A 9370-nucleotide genomic window follows, 5' to 3' on the forward strand; every position below is an offset into this window, starting at 1 on the left:
ATTAGTGGCTCTGTAGTCTAGCCGAACGACAGCTGTATCCGGTCCTCCCGAGGTAAGATGAGGAATAAGCTGATCCTGCTACCTTGCCGAGTGGACGAGCCGTCCACATATATCTTCCATGTTACTGTCGGCTCGTCACTCTGGACTTCCGTGACAAAATCTACCAAGGCCTGAGCCTTGATTGTCGATCGATGTTGATACTGGATGTTGAATTCGCTGAGCTTTGTTGTCCATTTAATCAACCGTCCAGATGCCTCTAGATTGAGGAGGACTCTTCCCAAAGCGCTGTTAGTCATCACTATTATCGAGTGCGTTAGGAAGTACGAGCGAAGCCTCCGCGCGGCGAATACCAATGCATAAGCCAACTTTTCGAGACTAGTGTAGTAGGACTCAACATCTTTTAACATGTGGGTCAAAAAATACACAGGCTGCTACTCCGGGTCATTCTGCCTAACAAGAGCTGACCCGACCGCATGCTCATTAGATGACAAGTAGATCCAAAGCGGCTCACCCGCGACTGGCTTGGCTAACATAGGCAATGAGTTCAGATACTCCTTTAGCTCCTACAACGCCTGGTCACACTCGGCGTCCCATTGGAATTTTATAGCTCGGCGCAGTATCTTGAAGAATGGCAAGCTTCATCGGATGACTTGGATATGAACCTGGGCAGCACCATGATTCGACCGGTCAGCCTCTGAGCTTCCTTCAAATTCTGAGGCGGAGGCATGTTCTGCAAAGCCTGGATCTTGCTCGGATTAGCTTTGATGCCTTGCTCGGTGACGATGTAGCCCAGGAAGCGGCCACCCTTCACACCGAATAGGCATTTGCTCGGGTTCTGCTTTATTCTGTATGCCCTTAGCATCTGGCAAGTCTCGTTGATATATGTGCATAGGTCAACAACTTGGAGGGATTTGATTAGTATGTCATCAACGTATACCTTTATATTACGGTCGATCTGCCGTCGGAACACTTTATTTATTAGTCACTGGTAGGTGGTTCCAGCGTTCTTCAATTCGAACGACATGATGTTGTAGCAGTATGTTCTATCGGTCGTAATGAAGTTGACCTTCTCTTGATCTTCGTGGGCGAGCGGCACCTGGTGGCATCCTTGATATGCGTCGAGCATGCAAATCAGCTCACAATCCACCGTCAAGTCCACCATTTGATCTATCTTAGGCAGTGGATAGATGTCCTTTGGGCAAGCCTTGTTAAGGTCACGGAAGTTAATGTATACTTGCCACTTGTTGCCCGACTTGGAGACTAGCACAACATTGACTAGCCAGCTCAGGAATTGGACTTCCCTGATATGCTAGCCTCTAATAGCTTCTATATCTCTGCCCGGATGATCACGTTCTGCTCGACGCTGAAATCCTTTTTTCTTTGTTTGATTGGCCGAGCGTCCGGTCTGACGTGAAGCTCGTGCTGGGCCACGCTCAAGGAGATGTCGGGTAGCTCATGTGTCAACCAAGTGAACACATCGTGATTCTATTTGAGACAGGCGATCAGCTCCGCCTTCTTCTCCTCCTCCAGGTCGGCGGCAACGAAGGTCGTGACTTTCGACTGGCTAGGGTGGATCTGAACCTCGTCCTTTTCTTCATATACTAAAGTGGGAGTTTTTTCAGTGATAGCATTTACCTCTAGCTGTGGAGTCTTCCGAGCGGCTTTGGCCTCGGTCTTGACCATCTCTACATAGCAACGCCGAGCAGCCAGTTGGTCGTCTTTGACCTTGCCCACCTGATCGTCCACCGGGAACTTCACCTTCTGGCAGTAGGTCGACACCACTACCGGAAATTCATTGAGGGTCGGTCGGACCAAGATGACATTGTAAGCTGATGGCGCGTCTACTACTATGAAGTTAGTAGTCCGGGTCCTCCTCAACGGCTCTTCTCGCAGCGAGTTGGCCAACCTTGCTTGGCCGATAGGTGGGACTTCGTTGCCTATGAATCTATAAAGCAAGGTCGCCATAGGCAACAGCTCGCTGCGATCGATCTGCAGTTCATTGAATGTCTGCTTGAAAATGATGTTCACCGAACTCCCCGTGTCGACGAAGGTCCGGTGAATGGTGTAGTTGTCGATCACCGCTCGGATGATCAAAGCATCATCATAAGGGATTTCGACACCCTCCAAATCATTGGGGTTGAAGCTAATCTAAGGCCCTTCGGCCTTCTCCTTGCTGCATCCCACGACATGGATCTTCAACCGTCGAGCGTATGACTTCCTAGCTTGGTTGGAGTCTCCGCCGATCGGCCCTCTTGCGATCATGTCTATCTCTCCCTGGGAAGCGTTGTTCTTGTTTTCCTCCTCCTAGGAGGATGGCCTGTTGCACTCGGTTGGGATCCTGGAGGGATTAGTTTCCTCCCTTCGCTGATGCCGATGGCGCTCGAGCTCTCTTCTTTCTTCCTCTCGTCGCTTGATCGAGAGGCGACGATCTCATAAATCAGGAGATGGGGGAGAGGTGGCGATATCCTCTAGGTGCCGATCGGCTGACGATTGACATCAGTCCTCGGTAGTCCCGTGTGTTGTGTGTCACCGACTGGTTGAATGAACAAAACATAGGCATCCATACCTTACTATTCGACGCCCTGGGCTGACCGGACGCCACATGCTGTAGGGCATGTGCCCTGGTCTCCTGGTACGGTGGCGCTCCTTTAGCCCTCGGCCCCTTGGGTGACAGATGGCTGTTAGTCGGTCGACGCTCGGTCGGCGCTGAATGCTTAATCGGCGCCTCCTTTTTTCTGGCCGCCTGGGCTTCTTTCACATTGATGTATTCGTTGCCTTTCTTGAGCATGTGGTCGAAGTCTCTGGGCGGCTTCCAAATGAGTGACCGAAAGAAATCTCCCTCGGCGAGCACCTGGGTGAAGGCATTCATCTTGGTCTCGGACGAGACCGAGGGAATGTCCATGACCACTTAGTTGAAGCGCTGAATGTACGCTCGGGGCACTTCCTTGGGCCCTTGTTTCAAGGCGAAGAGGCTGGCGCTCGTCTTCTGGTAGCGTCGGCTGCTGGCGAATTAGTGCTAGAAGGCGGCTTGGAAGTCTTTGAAACTTCATATTGAGCAGTCTGACAGTCTTCTGAACCAGCGCTGCGTCGATCCAGAGAGAGTCGTGAGAAAGACTCTACACTTTACTCCGTCCGTGTACTGGTGCAACATAGCCTCATTGTCGAATCGATCCAGATGATCATCTGGGTCGGTCGATCCTGTTGGTGCGGTTAGCACTGACGATCTAACTCAGGTATTGATGAATGACAAAGTAGGTTAAGTTAATTTCATAGTGATCTAACACTTTGATGAAGTGTGCAGGAGAAGCCCAACTAGGTCGACGGACCGACCAGATAACTGGCACGAAGTCTAGCTAGGTCGATGAGCTTACTTGATAGCTGGCACGAAGTCCAGACTGGTCGACGGGCTGACCGGATGTCTGGCACGAAGTCTAGCTAGGTCGACGGACTGACTTGATATCTGGCACGAAGTCCAGACGGGTCGACGGGCTGACCGGACGTCTGACAGGTTAGTTAAGGTAAGTCACTGGAGGAGAGTAACTTGGTGAGGATGTGTTCCCCGTTCGAGGGAACAGTGAGCGTCGATCCAACTTAGAAACATTTCGGAAATCTAAGTTGAGATCGTGACTAGATTCCGGTCTTGGTGAGACGGAATCTAGTTACTACTCATTTACTATAATTGTGCTAACTTCTATTTTGCAGGGTAGTATAACTTTTATTTTGCCTCGAACTAACATTTTCTTACAAGAGAAGGACTTTCAAGAAGATGGTGGTCCGGGCACCCAGAGTTGGTCCGGGCTCCCGGAATCGGTCCGAGAGCCCGGAAGGCAAAACTCTATCTTGTCGCAACGAGGAGCGCGTTGATTAGTCGGACCTACGTCACAGTTCGGGCGCCCAGAAGGGATCCGGGCACCCGGAGCATCCTATATAAGGAGGTCTCACCCTGCAGCAAACAACGTCTTCCAACGATTGCTTTACTGCGTTGTGCTCCTGCGACGTTGCGACGCTGCGAAGCCTCTCTGATAGCCTGCGACTCAAGCTTTGTTTTCCTTATAATAGTTCTTGTACTTACTATTGTAATCAATTTTCGAACTATTAGTGATTGCCCAACGAAAGCACTCGACGAGTGCGGGCCTTGGAGTAAGAGTTGACCAAGGCTCCGAACCAAGTAAAACTGGTTTGTGTTAGCATTGTTTTATGCTTTTTCCGCTGCGTACTCTTGAACGAATTTTAAATCGCTATTCACCCCCGAGCGAGCTCTACAATCTAACAGATCCGTTGTACATCCCGATCGCCAACGGACTGTAGTGTCGATGCAGAGAGTCTTGTAAGATCTCCTCTGAGAACTGCTTGTTGATCCGTTCAGGAGACGCGACGCTTTTCGGTTCTTTTCCTTTCCGCGCATTCCGAACGGGCGCATCGTCGGAAGATGATCCTCGCTGTTGATGCGCTTGGGATATCTCCGAGGGAGTTTGGAACAGAGCTCGATGGAAGGGGATCGGTGCGGGTGGCACTTACCCTTGGGTGTCGGTCGGCCTTCAGTTCTGCCCCCAAACGGAGAGTTGCTCCACTCAATCTTCTTGCCCCGCTCGCCTATCGGCCGCCGATGTTGCAGGTTGCGACGCTGGCCAATCGGCTAGCGCTTGTTGTTATTGTTGCTCTATCATTTTTTCTGCCCGTGCTTACACGAGCATCTCCAGCTCCTATTGAGTGAGCGTCACGGTGGTTAGTCGTCCAGCGTCTTCCATCTTCTCAGCTTGGATTCAGGTGACATTCCCACAGACGGCGCCAAATATGATCCTATCCGAAAGTCGAAGAGATGGATGATGGGGGTGTGTGCTCCTGCTGACCTCCGATGAACTTCGCTCCCGCCTGCAACACAAGCAATATCAATGTCGAGCCAGGGAAGGGGTCCCCGGCAATGGCCCTCTAACGCTCAAGTCAGTCTCCGACGAAGCGAGAAGAAGCAAGAACTGTAGCGCAATAGTAGAAATCGTGAGAAAAACATACCTCCGCCGATGCTTGGACCCTCTTTATATAGAGCCCGGGAACCGCACATGCACGCTTCCCAAAGTGAGCACGCATCTCAAAACTTTCCCTGAAAAGATGTGTCAATAAAGTGTTCCTGATATAGTACCTTAACGGGTCAAGAATATATCTGAAGTGACAGTGGAAGCTTCTGTCGTACGATCCTCTGTTTGAACATGTCGTCTGTCAGTGGCACTAGCGCTCCCAAAAGGATGTCGAAGGATATCCCGCTGTGTCTGTTGTTTGGTCGAGCGGAATGGTCGCTCGGTCGGAATTCTGCTATCCTTGCGTTGTCTGCTGTCACGCCGAGCGTGATAGCTGCTCGGCTGAAAGTCCGTTGTCCAAGTATCGTCCACTGTCGGGTAGAGCGGGAAAGTCGCTCGGCTGGAAGCCCACTGTCCATATGCTCGATTGATGGGCCAAGCGAGATGTCCACTGTCTGTTGAGTCTGCTGCTAGTCCGAGCGGAGGAGCTGCTCAGTTCGACTTCTACATGCCCTTTGAGCGTCGGTTTGATTACTCCCTGTGTTGAAGACTGTGGGTCGGTGCTTAATCTCCGATCGACGTATGACTCGTCCGACCGACCAACATCGTCCACCCGTTGACTTTGACCTCTACCGTGGTAGCAAGGTAGGACTCCTCCTAATCACCGCATCAATTACCTTATCGAATAAACTTGAACACCTCAAAACTAGGCTCTGCTCAACTCGGCTCGACATGTTTACCGCCCTAAATGTGGAAGTCCTTAGTATTTTGATCACCATCAGCTCTCTTTAACATGCTCCTTGTTGCTGGATTAAGCAAGTTCTTCATTAATTCATACAGATTGGGAGAGATGTCCGGATGTCCGTGGTATAGATGAGTTGATATATAGATGATAAATTGCCAAACGAAAGTAGAAATCGAATCTTCAGATAAATAATTTCTTAGGAATAAAAATTTCTTTATAGAGAAGCTCGCTCGATCATATCATAGTATGAGACCCATAATGAGAAATGTTTTGGGATGAATGAATATCTTTGGCCGCATTTTTTTTTTGAAGAGAGCTCGAAAATTTCATTGATGTGTTTTTTAAAAACAAATGTGTAAATTTTTCGGTAAAGTAGAGAAAAATTCCCAAATATAATTTAAATTTTGCATGCAATTCTCATTTATAAAAAATTTTGTTTTCATTCCCTGCATGTAAAGTTTTATTTGCTTTAACTCCCTCATGTAAATATTGTGACCAAATTACCCCTCAAATTTTTTTGGTACAAAAGGTCCAAAAATGAGTATAATTCCTCTTAAATTCAGTACTTTACATTATAATCGAGTATATTTTCTATTAAATTGAGCATATTTTTTTTCCTATTTCCTAAACCCTAAAAGTGAGTATAATTCCTATTAAATTCAGTATTTTAAACTAGAATTGAGTATATTTTCTATTAAATTGAATACGACATTTTTCTTATTTAATATAATTCCTCCTAAATTTAGTATCATTTGAAAAAAATCTAGTATATTTTTCATCCAATTAAGTATCATTTAAAGAAAAATCTAGTATATTTTCCATCTAATTGAGTACCATTTAAAGAAAATCTAGTATATTTTCCATAGATGAAAAAAAGAATCGTAATTGATAGAAAATATACTAAATTCTAATTTAATGTACTGAATTTAAGAGGATTTATACTCATTTTTAGACTTTTTATACTTGAAATATCAGGAAAAATTAGGTAAGTATATTAGACTAGGGAGTAAAAATAAAAATTTTTTTCAATGAAAAATATATACAAAGTTATGTTTGTCAATAAAGACTCCATGCAAATTTACCTTAAATTTTTTAGTTTAAAATACGTATATTATGCCACGCAAGATTGACGAAAGGATACTAACTTGGGTCTATCAAGGCGGTTCGCGGCGGAGCCGGTAAAACTGGATCGGCCATAGAGTTGTGAGCCGGAAACCCTAATCCACCTCTTTAAATACCGCTTCTTCCATCTCCAGCAATTCGCCATCTTCGATCGACGCCCAGCCCTTTTTTCGCCGCTTGGAGTTTTGTTTCTCTTTCTTTTGGGTGTCGTGTTCATCTCGGGCTGCAGAGAGATCCATTGTTGGGAGCGTGATGATATGGTAAATGTCGCCCCAGTCTTACTTTCCGCTCGCTATTCCGATCGGAAAATGGTGATTGACATCTCTGTCTGATTCCTTGCTCAATTCTCTCGTCTGTGTTTTTTTTCCAAGAAATAAAGCTTTCTCACTTGTTTCTTCCTTTTGTTGATTTGGATACGTTGGGAGAAGTGATGATTTCAAATCCATAGTTTTTCTCTGCAAGCCAGATGATGAATCAACACGAAACATGCACTACCATCTGATCTCCCTTTCGCATTTGTTTTCTGAAGTTTTCATTTATTCTCTACAGAGATCAATATACTATCTTAGTGATTTCGTTTCTTGAGTTTTACGATCTTTTTTCAGATTTTAAATGCCATCAGGTATCTAATGCTCAGTCAATCTGATGGCTTAGCATCTCGTAAGTGTGGCAGAGATGTAGAAAGCAGGTCTTGCGACACAGATAGTTCTATTCTTTGAGCTTCCTGTTACTAAATCCCTGCTTACATTTCCAAATATTTCGTAAATTTTATTGCATGCATTTGTAGTGCGAGAATGGGGATTTGATTTATACAAAAAAATTCGACTTGATTCGTTTAGAACCAATTGATTTATCCAAAAAATTGTTCAGATCTATTTAAAATCAGTTTGGAAAGGATTTAAACAAGTCGATTTCCTAAATTGGATCTCTTCGAGGAAAAAACATCTTTTTCGTGATTTAGCCCAGAGATCAGTAGTCGTGATTCTAATTATCACTGATCTTTAGACAAGTTGGCTGCGCCGCCGTTGTCTCTGCTATCTCAGCTGTACTGCAGCAGCTCGGGTTCATCTGTTTTAGCACGCGGCTATCTTCGAACAGCCCGGCAACATCTAGGCGACCCAGCGAGATGGTGCACAACGCTGCTGCACGTCAACCTCGATTGGGACGTCGACTGAATTTGGTGACCTGCTACGTTGCCTCAGCGGCGGCACAAAGAAGCAGCCCGATAAAACGACATGTTTTTTTTGTTCTGTTGGATGATATTGTTGTTCTTTGTAAAATTCATGTTTGTCCATCTTGAACAGGATTGTGAGTCGTTATGGTCTACGTTGGTTTGAGAATACAATTCTTAATCCTAAATATTTTTCTAGAAATTTAGGCCAATTTTAACATTGATAATAATTATTATTATTGAATTTTGTTAAATATGTGATAAAAGGTGATTAGATAAGGATGGAAATTATGGTTATTAGTCATTGGTAAATATGTGGAATCTAACACTCTTAATAATATGAGAATCTAACAATAAGGTTACGTTTGGTAGGATGGGTGGTCCCGAGGGAGTTAGATGGCGCGATGGGCGTGCTCTTGGTCAGGGATCCAGGGCTCGTCACAGGGGAGATGCACAGACATTGGCTCCTGTGGCGATTGAGCCAGCTTCTCCGACGTTCAAAGAGATTGTCGATACTCGGCTTGAGGAGCTGACCATGGAGGTAGTCAGCTTGCGCACTATGATGGATACAGCTTGCGCACTATGATGGATACCATGGTCCATCGACAGTCTATGATGCAGGCGACTCTGCACATGTTAGTGGATTTGGTGAGCTCTTGGGTGACAGGTCATTCGTCTCAGTCTGTTCCATCCACAGATCTCGTCCCACATGCTGAGGATGTTCTTGGTACTGTCTCTGCGGCGGCCCCTGCTCCAACTACTATGTCTGCTCTTTCTGTTGATCCTGATACCACTCCTCCGGGAGATGATCTCATTGAGTTCTATGTTCCTTTATGACACGTGTTATTGTACGTTTTGTGGATGCTTGATGTGGAGTCCTTCTGTGAACTTCATTTTATTTTGGGTATATGATATTTTGCTTGTTTTATATTTTATTTTGTTTCAAAAATCACGATTGTTATATTATGTTGGTATCTGTGTGTTTTAGGGGGAGTTCCCCTCGGCTATATCGTGGTTGCTTAGTGCGCATATTGTGGTTGCTTAGTGCTAAATTCAGATGATTTTCAACGTAGTTGCAATCATTATTCATCATTGTATTATTATGGTATATTGGAAATTAGCCTAAACTTAAATAGTTTGTCAAACATTAAAAAGGAGGAGATTGTTGGTGCAATCATGCCCTAGAAGTTTCAATGTGTTGACAATTATTTAAGTTTAGGTTAATATGTTGGATCTAACATGCATTGTGAGTTTGCAGGAGAAGTTTCTTGCAGGTCGAAAGACTGGATGCAAGAAAAGTCCAAGAAGGTCGAGGACCGG

General features: G+C 45.5%; 1 long non-coding RNA gene and 3 other non-coding genes across 4 annotated transcripts; all 4 read left to right on the forward strand.

Moving 5' to 3' along the window:
* Positions 1-6929: 6929 nt before the first annotated feature.
* Positions 6930-8294, forward strand: LOC121970143. Its single transcript, XR_006108860.1, has 2 exons — positions 6930-7139; positions 7885-8294. It is a non-coding gene; the product is annotated as an uncharacterized LOC121970143 (long non-coding RNA).
* LOC121974094 lies at positions 7125-7214 on the forward strand. The gene has a single exon (XR_006109956.1). It is a non-coding gene; the product is annotated as a small nucleolar RNA U31b (small nucleolar RNA).
* Positions 7300-7387, forward strand: LOC121974067. Its single transcript, XR_006109935.1, has one exon. It is a non-coding gene; the product is annotated as a small nucleolar RNA Z195/SNORD33/SNORD32 family (small nucleolar RNA).
* On the forward strand, positions 7490-7629 carry LOC121974087. The gene has a single exon (XR_006109949.1). It is a non-coding gene; the product is annotated as a small nucleolar RNA F1/F2/snoR5a (small nucleolar RNA).
* Positions 8295-9370: the final 1076 nt, after the last annotated feature.

The sequence above is a fragment of the Zingiber officinale genome, chromosome 4A (genome assembly GCF_018446385.1).
Source record: "Zingiber officinale cultivar Zhangliang chromosome 4A, Zo_v1.1, whole genome shotgun sequence".
Taxonomy (NCBI): Eukaryota; Viridiplantae; Streptophyta; class Magnoliopsida; order Zingiberales; family Zingiberaceae; genus Zingiber; species Zingiber officinale.